The sequence below is a fragment of the Ahaetulla prasina genome, chromosome 1, assembly GCF_028640845.1.
Source record: "Ahaetulla prasina isolate Xishuangbanna chromosome 1, ASM2864084v1, whole genome shotgun sequence".
Classification (NCBI taxonomy): Eukaryota; Metazoa; Chordata; class Lepidosauria; order Squamata; family Colubridae; genus Ahaetulla; species Ahaetulla prasina.
The window spans coordinates 240,762,052-240,772,674 of record NC_080539.1 but is presented as its reverse complement, the minus strand read 5'-3'; the positions used below and the strand labels follow the sequence as shown (position 1 = coordinate 240,772,674).

At 38.1% G+C, this 10,623-nt stretch overlaps 1 long non-coding RNA gene across 1 annotated transcript; it reads left to right on the top strand.

Annotated features, from left to right (window-relative positions):
- The first annotated feature begins 3,462 nt into the window (after positions 1 to 3,462).
- LOC131203764 (uncharacterized) lies at positions 3,463 to 10,398 on the top strand. The gene is made up of 3 exons (XR_009156478.1): positions 3,463 to 5,272; positions 8,506 to 8,696; positions 8,872 to 10,398. It is a non-coding gene; the product is annotated as an uncharacterized LOC131203764 (long non-coding RNA).
- Positions 10,399 to 10,623: the final 225 nt, after the last annotated feature.

Genomic DNA, 10,623 nt, shown 5'->3' with positions numbered 1-10,623 from the left:
AATATTAACCTCAACAATTAGCTTCATAATATTGGGAGCTATTGATTACACATTTTGTTAAGGATCAAATTAGGCCCACAAGTTCAGAATGGGGAGAAACTATATAAAACTGTAAATCAGCAAACTGATTCATTTGTGTTTTCATACAAAAATGTCTTGAATTCTTAACCTTACCTCATTTCAAGCTCTTATTTCTCCATTTACTACAAGCAAATATCTTGAAACTTGGAAAAGATTGCACAATGCTTTCTTTCAACAGACATTGTTCGTATACTTCCTCAAATAATTCATAGCGCTTTGTGGTACATCGCATCTGAAGCATCTACAATTGAAGGTTTTGAAGCATATTTAGCCTCAGTTTCTATACAGTTTGTGTCAGCTAAAGTCAACATTTCTGGCAAACTCTTGAACTTCACTCCATTTTCTCATATCCAAGAACCGCATGCCCCACTGAAAAAACCCTTTCCACCTCTACAAGAGGAGTTCAATTTGCACTGAAATCGATGTGCATCATGAAATTAATATTCCATACCTCTAGATCAGTGATTCTCAACCTTGGCAACTTTAAGATGTGTGGATTTCAATTCCAAAAATTGCCTAGCCGGTTTTGCTGGCTGAGGAATGCTGGGAAATAAAGTCCACACATCTTAAAATGGCCAGGGTTGAGAAACACTGCTCTAGGTAAAAATGGGGAAGGAGGTTTTTTTTCATTAATTTGAATGAATTAGAAAGGTAAGTACGGTAATTTAGCAAAACATTCACAAAGTAAATTTAGGATAGATTGTGCTTTTTAAAAAAATTAGACTATGAAAGTTGAGAAGTATGAAAAATTAGCTTAGTGATCTTGTTGGTTCTGGAGCTAGTATTTCCTGGTCCACATATCTAAGAAGTAATTTGGTTGAAGAGAATTTAAATTTTCTTTTCTCTGACTGGGTAATAAATGAGCTCGCTCCTCTAATTGTTTATTCATTTTCCATTATTGCTGGGTTGTTGTTTTTTCAAAAAAAAATTCCTAGCTAGGTTATTTCATGTGCATTGCTACTTCTGTATTTTGTCTTGTTTTATTCATGCTTTCTTACTCTTGACTCTGTCCCTAGACTATAACCTTGGTTACAATATACGCTGTTGTCTCTGGGTTTGCATTTTTGATTAAGATGCTAGGTTTTTCTCAGGCCAGAGATTGGCAAACTGTTGTGATTTGCATTAACAACAATACTGGAGTCAAAAGAAAAACCCAACTTTTAAGTGTGGGCGTTTGATTGACGAAAGGTTTGGAAACTAGCACAGTTTGGGGGGGGGGAAAACAACTTGTGGCATTTTTAGGGAATGGGGCTAGCAAAAACTGGTGTTCACATTGGGCAATTTTTGTTTTTATAAAAGAAAAAAAAATCCTAAATGGCTTTTTTTGGTCATTTCAAGGAAGCAATATTTAATAAATAAAGAAATTGATAGATTAGTACAAAACGAAGGAAGTGAATTGCCTCCCCTCCAATAGAAAAAAATTCAAAGGTATCCCAACAAAGACGTTTATTTTTTAAATTTTTCCAGAATGCTACAATAAGTATCAGGATAAGAACAATAATGTAGTGAACAGGATAATATTTCCCTCGAATACCATATTTAGCCAGGAATGGCTGGATTAGAAATACTAAAGCAAAGTGATATTTTAGTGATATTTTTTGAGTGTGCAGAATGATACTGTTGCTTTTCCCAGTTTTTTTGAAGGAAAAAATTTGGCCAAATCTTTTTAGCAAATAGGTTTCTTCTTTAATTAGGAAATATAATTACCAATCTATAATCAGTAGTGTCCTTGGGGAAAGGATCAAAATCTGCAAAAGAGCAGACAGAACCCTGCGATGCATGCTTGCCCATCTGAATATTTATATGATATTAATTCACATATACAAAAATCAGGACTTGCATTGTGACACTCCATCCATCACTTTGCTCATTTTGACCTCCCTCCATGGCTCCTGCTGCCAATAATTCTTTAAATTATAAAGATAACAAAATAGGAAGTTCTGCTGTGAACAACAATCGGCAAATATCCCTTTAAAATAATGAACAAAAACAAAGTACTACAATTTAGATATGTATTTATAAAGATGAGCAAATACCAAATACCAAATATGAGCGAATACCAACTTTTAGCCTAAAGAGATAAATTCCCTTGTCTTTTATGACTTGGAACCATTTGGAAATGGGATTGATATACCTAATGTATATATATATTAGAAATATGAACCATTAATATATGGTGGTTAAAAGTCCTAGACTAGGAGTGCGAGACCCAAGTTCTAATCCTCCCTTAGACACAGAAGGCCAAGTGATTTTGGGCTAGTTTCTCACTCTCTTCCCTAAACCAATGATATCTATCCAAAAATATTAAAGACTGACCACAACTACTAAAGGATGCTTAGATGTACAAGAGAGGGAGAGGGAGAGGGAGACAGACACACACATACACATACACACACACACACACACACACACATTTAACATGTACACTTTGTAGGGAATTGTTTATTGGATGTGTTCACATACTTACACAACATGCATATATATGAGACACAGTGTAGTGCAAGTCGTTGAACTGCAATAGTGGGAGTGGGGAGGCCCAGGCTCTTATCCACCCTTAGGCACTGAAGCTTACAGGGTAATTTTGGGCCATTCACTCAGTCTTAGTCATTGGCTCACAAGGTGAAACATTTCAATCTACCAGTCTACACTGGATTAGTAGACTGTGATCCATAATTTGCAATGGATTAATGTGTGACAATGATATTGATAATGGACCTGAAAAACAAAGTTTGAAAAATAGGTTAAAGAACAAAAACTGTGTATTTACCATTTTATGCCACTCCACATGAAATATAGTTTGCTTCAGGTAAACCATAGGCCAAATGTTGTTCTGTTCTTAACAGCACCCTCCATGCACGCAGAATTTTACAGCGTACAAAAGGACTGGCAGATGGCCTGAGGAACCCTCAAGCAGAAGTCAACACATGGGACAAGAAGAGAGGAAGTATGAAGTAGCAATAAATAGAAGGAAATTACCCAATGTTTTCAGTTCCCATAAAATTGCAGCAGGGTAAGAGATACTGCAACATCCTAAGGACAAATTTGTATTGTCATAAATGTTAATTGACTAAACTCCATTTCATCAGATATTTTATCTGCCAATTACAACTTTCTGTTAAGGATTCTTCTGACATTAGAAGGAAATGGAAGTGTGTAAAGACTTCATGTCCTGAGCCCCATGAAATACTGTTCGAGTTAACTCTCCAGAACAGTCCAAAAGGTGCTTTTTCAGGAGGCAACTGGACTTTCTTGTTTTTTCTTTGAAGAGGTTTCGCTTCTCATCCAAGAAGCTTCTTCAGGTTCCCCACTATCCTGTCAGCGCTGAAGAAGCTTCTTGGATGAGAAGCAAATCCTCTTCAAAGAAAAAACAGGAAAGTCCAGTTGCCTCCTGAAAAAGCACCTTTAGGACAACCATGACTGGATGACTAAGAATCAGAACAGATTTTACTCTTGCTTGCTTTCCTTTGTAGACACCATGTCCACTGCTATACATACCTGGAGGATCAGTCAATGGAATCCATTCCCTTAAAGACGTCCTTTCCACTGATAGATGGTCGGTGAATATAATCCTAGGACAATTTTATTAAGCTTAAGAGTATGTTAAATAATTACTATAAATATTTACAAATCATTGTTGGATGGTATCAATTCCAAAGTGCACTCTCTCGAGCTATTTAACAACTATAGGGATCAACTGAAGCACAGTTAACAGAATGAAAATTAATAATAATTATTGATTTACCACAAATATTTCTTTTTTGCTTTTTTATGAGAAAACATTCTAGTTGGGAGCTTTTGACAGACTTTTGTAACATTAGGTTTTGCTTTATTAAATGTTAGATTTTGTTCCATTGTTTTTACGGGTGTCAGCACCATAGACTTTAAATTTTCTTCCAACACAACAGGATTGTGTTATGACTCTTCTATAGATAATTTTCTTACTCAGATCTTATTGAAATCTATGTTAAAAGCTTGTGTCCATGGAATGTTTCTTCCTACTGATGTTTCATTAATGCTGACTTTGAGATTTAATTTGTTAGGTTGGATGGACTCATATAATATGATGAGTTTATCAATTAGGTTCAGGAGTATGATCTCAAGATTAATTGCCAGCCACCTGCCATTGTGCTTAAGCATTCAACTCAATACAGGGGTTTTATAGTCTATTTCATTATATTAATGGACATTTCCCCCCAATCCTTTATGTTTTTGAAAATCTGAAAACATAATCCAACTCTCAGCTTGGTACTGATATACGCTATTAATTCTAATCTCTCACAATTTTACTGTATATTTTAATTGCAGTAAATGAGTAGCGCTCCTGCACTGCTGATCTGGAAAAAAGATAATTTTGCACTCAAGGTCAGGTGGAAAGATTTGCATTCATATAATTCCCCACCCTTCAAGGTGATAAACAAACATCCGTAATAATTGTGAGATTAAACTTCAAAATAATGTCTGAGATAGGGATTTCATTAGGCAGATAGTCATTAAGAAAACAGCAGAACCCTTATTAGTATTGCAGTCTGTGGTATGATCCATTTTGCAAAGTTTCAGCTAGCCCAGGGGTATCCAAACTTGGCAACTTTAAGACTTGTTGACTTCAACTCCCAGAATTGTGGGAGTTGAAGTCCACAAGTCTTAAAGTTGCCAAGTTTGGACATCCCTGAGCTAGCCCAATGCCATGTCACAGAGCAATGAAATGAAGTCAAAGGTTTATGTTTAATGTGTTGGGGTATATTTATCATAGATCCAGTAAGAAGATGCTAATTAGGTATCCTTTTCTCAGTTCAGGAATCCAGATTAAAGCATTTCTGATGGGTTCAAAAGACTGTTCAGCTTTTATTTGGACACCTTCATCAAAGGGGAACTGATCCCCTTTTTAAATAATTGGTTCCACTGTTAAACTGCCCATGTCATTAGGAAGTTTTCTTAACATTGAATCAGAATCTACCTCCTTATAAGACTTTTGCTTCCTATCCCGTGTAGGATTGTCAAAGATTTATTGATAAAACAACATTTGATTAAGTTCATCCTAGACTCCAGAGGATGGTAGAGGATAGGAAGGCCTGGAAGAACTTTGTCCATGGGGTCACGATGGGTCGGACATGACTTCGCAACTAACAACAACAAAGAGAAGAAAAATTTAAAACCATAAGCAGCAACAACCCAAATATATTTCAGAAACAAGGTGACTAAAGATAAATATTGCTACTATAGTTAATTTGAGTAAAGTTGAGGACAGATGGGGAGAACAAGAGCCAGACAACAATCTTTTTGTAGCTCTAAAAGTCTATATCGTTGCACAAACAGGATTTAGGCCTATCAACCCCCCTAAGGAAGAGCTGAGTAGAAAACCTACATTAAACTAAATAATCTTCATCTAGAAATTTCTGTACATATAGTAAGTTATTAAGAGCAATTCCTGAGGAAAGATTGACTTGAAACCAATAATTAGTTTCATAAATCTGGGATCTTGCTTGAATTGATATTATCCTCACGTCCAAATAGAAGATAGTGTTGGATATACAGCCATATAGTGAAAATAGCTCAAAGAAATTTCAATTGGATTATTACAAACCAGCTTTATCAGAAAAGACAGGATATTTTTAAGGAATCTGAGATATCACCTTAGCCTCAAAATTTTTCAGGATTCAGTAAAATCTTCAGCTACTTGAGGTTTTTACCCCCCTATCTTTATTCCATCTTTTATCAAGGCCAAACATATTCAGTTCCTTTAATCTCTCGTATGAGTTTTTAGTCTTTATCACCTTATTGTCCTTTTTTACACTTGGTCCAGTTTTGACTGAATATCTTCTGAAAATGTAACCAAACCACACACAGAATCAAGACAATCAATATATTTAATCAATGAATGATTGGGCTCATTTCTAGATTCAGGGTTCAAAAGTGCATGCACCTGTCAGGTATAACATCTGTAGCTTTTTTGCTATTTGGACTTTGGAAAAAAACTAATCTTTAAATTATTGTCCGCCAAATGCAGGATGCAACCTAGTTCATATGAGCCTTGTGAGCGAAGGCTTGTTGAACTATTCCCACAGGAAAAATGTCATGTCATTTTCTAATTTCTGTAGTTTAATGAAGACATGCATACAGAGAGTATCATACTAATCATAGTACTCGGCAAATGAAACAATATTTGGAAACAAGGAAACAGCAGGATAGATTTTGTAATCTGGGACTAAATGCACTTGTCTCCTTGGGAACCACACTGGATTTTTTTCCCTACATCCTCCCACTCCTTGATTCCACACCCCCAACCTATTTTATTCATTTTATTCTTTTTGATATAGGTTCTTTGAACTAAAGGGCTAGATCATAAAATAGCATGAGACGATTGTGGGTACCACCTTTCTTTAACCGATGGAGGGTTCAGAGAAGAACCTAAGAATAATTTGGTTCACAGTGACAAGGACATGTTAATTGTTTTAGTTTTTTACCACACAATCAGATTTATACTCTTTCTGGCTGTCTCACTCTCTTCTCTCTCAGGCAGACAAAGACATACATGCATATCTCAAAGAATATTTTGCTTCTTGCTTTAGATTCCTGGTTTTGGATTGTTTACAAGTCAATCATTGGCTCTGGCACTTGCATTAGTTCTCTATGCTGCTGCACACTCAGCTGGTTTTAAAAAATGGCAAATAGATGCTTTAAGGAACACTTGGAGAAATTGGAAGCGATATAGAGAAGGTGATCAGTTCATAGGACTGGAAACTGAAATGTCAGCTAAGACTGAAAAGAACTGGATTTGAAACCCCTTTTAAAAAAAAAAAACCAATCAAATAAATACCTGAGCGAGTGTCACATAGAGGAAAAACAAGTCCTGCTTTCTGTTGTTTCAGGGTGACCTTAAGTCAGTGGTGGGATTCAAATAATTTAACAACTGGTTCACCCAGGGTCAGGTTGGCTGTCATGGGTGGTGTGACCCATCCCCATCCTCCAGCTCCATCGCATATGCAGGACAAGCCTCCTGCGACAGCCAACCTGACTCTGGGCAAACCAGTTGTTAAATTAGCCCCCATTCCGCTATCAATTGATCCTGGGCACTGTGCTGCAATGGAGAAACTGGAAATGGAGTGGCCGGCACAAGGGAAGGAGGAGGAGCAGGGAGAAGAAAGAGGAAATGCAGCCTTCTCCTTCCCTCACGCCGGCCATTCTGTCACCCATTTCTCCAATGCAGTGCAGCGCCCAGGATTCAGTTTGATAGCTGGTGTGTGTGTGTGTGTGTGTGTGTGTGTGTGTGTGTGTGTGTGTGTGTAATTTAACAACCAGTTCGGGCTGAACCAGTGTGAACTGGCTAAATCCACTGCAGTAAGTTGCAAAAAGTAGTTTCTAGTTCCTAGGGGTTCCAGAACAGCAAGTCAGCAAGATTGATTCAGCTTCTATTTAAGCCAAAACCGAACAACTGTGTGCCTGGCCCATTTTAACCTGGATTTCTATACTGAGCAGGGAGTTGGACTCAGGAACCTAAAATTCTGAGGTGCTTCTCAACCTCAGAAATTTTAAGATGTGTGGATCTCAGCTCCAGCCAAGACAAAAATATGATCCCTTCCAGCTTTTGGTTTTGCTTGTTGTATCCTTCCTTGTTGGAATATAAATATTTTTACCATCATTAAATAGAAGCATTTTACTATCAAACAGCCTCTCAAAATTTAAGAATAGGAAAGTGTTCTTTCCATCTACAATGCGGCTGCACGGGGGATAGAGGGAGCATCTCTTAGCTCCCATATAACACCTCTCCTGCGCAGGCTGCATTGGTTGCCGGTGGTCTTCTGGGTGCAGTTCAAGGTGTTGGTTATCACCTTTAAAGCGCTCCATGGCTTGGGACCGGGATATTTACGGGACTGCCTACTGCCACCAATAGCCTCCCATCGACCTGTGCGCTCTCACAGGGAAGGCCTCCTTAGGGTGCTGTCGGCCAAACAATGCCGGCTGGCGGCTCCCAGGGGAAGACCATTCTCTGTGGGGGCACCTGCCTTGTGGAATGAACTATCTGTGGGGCTACGCATACTCCCTGATTTCCGGACCTTTAAGCACGAGCTCAATACTTTCTTATTTCATCAAGCAGGGCTGGCCTAATGGGAATTTTAAGGGAGTTTATAGAGTTTTATAGCGTCTTTTATAATTTTTATCTTATTATTTTTAACTTTTAGCCAAATCGAATTAGATTTTTATTGATATATTGTTTTTAACTGTTGTGTTACTGTTTTATCCTGGCTGTACACCGCCCTGAGTCTTCGGAGAAGGGCGGTATAAAAATATAAATAATAAATAAATAATAAATAAATACTTCTGTTCAATTTAAAGAAATCCCCACGCGGCATACAGTCCCTTCATGCAAAGGTATACCGACAAATAATGCTGTTTTATTTGAGGTAAGAGATTTCTTTTTTCCCTCAGGCTGATTGGACACACACGACAGATTAAATTTTCATGGGACATAAAAACCAGAGAGATCTTAAAAATAGGCAAATCAACTCCATGAAATGAGATAGGACCTCATTTTAAATCTAGACAGGATTTGCTCATTTTCCTGCAGAAGGTTGTTTCTCTTGATTTGGTCAGCAGAGGGAGCTACTGCAGTGTGCTAGGTAAGTGTCTCTGTTACTGCTGTTCAGCCTTCCTTAAATAATACCAGTCTTAACAAAAACTCTGCTTTCTCAACCCTTAACGGTAGTTTTAGAGTTAATCGGCACTGTGGCCTAACGTTTGGATTGCATCTCCATGTTCACTATGACTGAAAGGATTTGTTCAATTGTTTTGTAGATTGCAGGACCATTCAAAGGGTTTGGTGAAGAGAAGCAGTTGTCAGAACAAGATGTCTATGCAACCAAAGCATAGTGGAAAATAAAATTTATGTTGAAGAGTGTTGTGGAAGCATGCTGTGGCCATTCATTTTCAGTTAATTGAATAGCAGCCTCCGGGAGGATTGTCAAAAAGGATAGGAAACAAAAAACGGTGGTGCTAATTTACATCTTAGACTGAAATTGGAGAAGTCTTCCCAGCACCACCTCATGTCTTTCCAAAGACCACAAACCATAGGATATTCTTTTTAGAGCCTTGAATACCACAACACACTCTTGAGCATCATTTGGATGCTCAAGAGTGTGAGCATCCAAATGATTAGAAAACCCATGACTTTTTTTAGTCCTCTACTTACAACTTTTCGCTTAATGACTGTTCGAAGTTATGACAGCAACGAAAAAAGTGACTTATGACTGTTTTTCACATTTACAACTGTTGCAGCATGCCCATGGTCACATGGTAAAAATTCAGATGCTTGCCAACTGGCTCATATTTATGACGGTTGCAGTATCCCAGGGTCATGTGATCGCCTTTTGATTTTGACAAGCAAAATCAGTGAGTAAGTCAGATTCACCTGTGAATCTGTGAAGCGCTGTGAAGTGGCATACAAGTCTTAGTGCTATTCAGGAGTGAAATACAGCAGGTTCTGACAGGTTCTGGAAAACCGGTAGCAGAAATGTTGAGCAGTTCGGAGAACCGATAGCGGAAATTTTGAAGAACTGGCAAATACCACCTCTGGCTGGCCCCAGAGTGGGGTGGGAATGGAGATTTTGCAATATCCTTCCCCCAGGAGTGGGGAGGGAATGGGGATTTTGCAGTATCCTTCCCCTGGAGTGGGGTTGGAATGGAGATTTTGCAGTATCCTTTCCCTGACATGCCCACCAAGCCACACCCACAGAAGCGGTAGTAAAAAAATTTGGATTTCACCACTGGTGCTATTGCTATTCAATTGTGGTCATAAGTCGAGGACTAGCTGTATTAGAATGTTCTTCACACACTCTGCCATTTTGTCCATTCTTCCACATTAAGTTCATTTCTGGTTATACATGTTCATGTCTCTGTGTTGGGAGGGGCATCCAATGACCGAAGGCCATGAGTACAAAAAAGTACAGAAAAGCTCTTTCTTTCCACAGGATCTAATATATGAATATGTTATAAGTTAGGTCACTGTTAAATTAACATTTAATGTATTGATAGTATAAAAAATGGAAATAATAGAAGCTGGCTATGTCTTATACCTCCCTGAATGGTCATAACTGTGAAATTAATGGGCTAGAAGTGTGAAATTAGCACATAGACTTGGAAACGTGTTACTAGTGGATTTATATAACACCCCCCCCCAAAAAAAAGTCTCGTATGTTTTAGGTTTCTTTCTTTTTAGAACCATAGTGGGGATTTTCTGATTTCTATGAACATTTGAGCATCTGATACTCAGCCATTGCCATCTTCTTACAAAATTCATCTTCTCACCATTGTACTTCCATGCGCTTTGAAGAGTGTTTCTGAAACTCTTGAGCATAAATGATCTTCAGCTTCAACCAGCTTGATGCAGAAGTTAAGGCATCAGGTTAAAAACTAAGAATCCTGACTTGGGTACAAAGCTAATTGGATGAGCTTGGTCCAGTCATTCTCAGCCCTAGGAAGCAGGCAGTGGAAAACCACTTCCAAAAATCTTGCCAAAAAAACTGCAGAAACTTATTTAGGCAAGTGCCA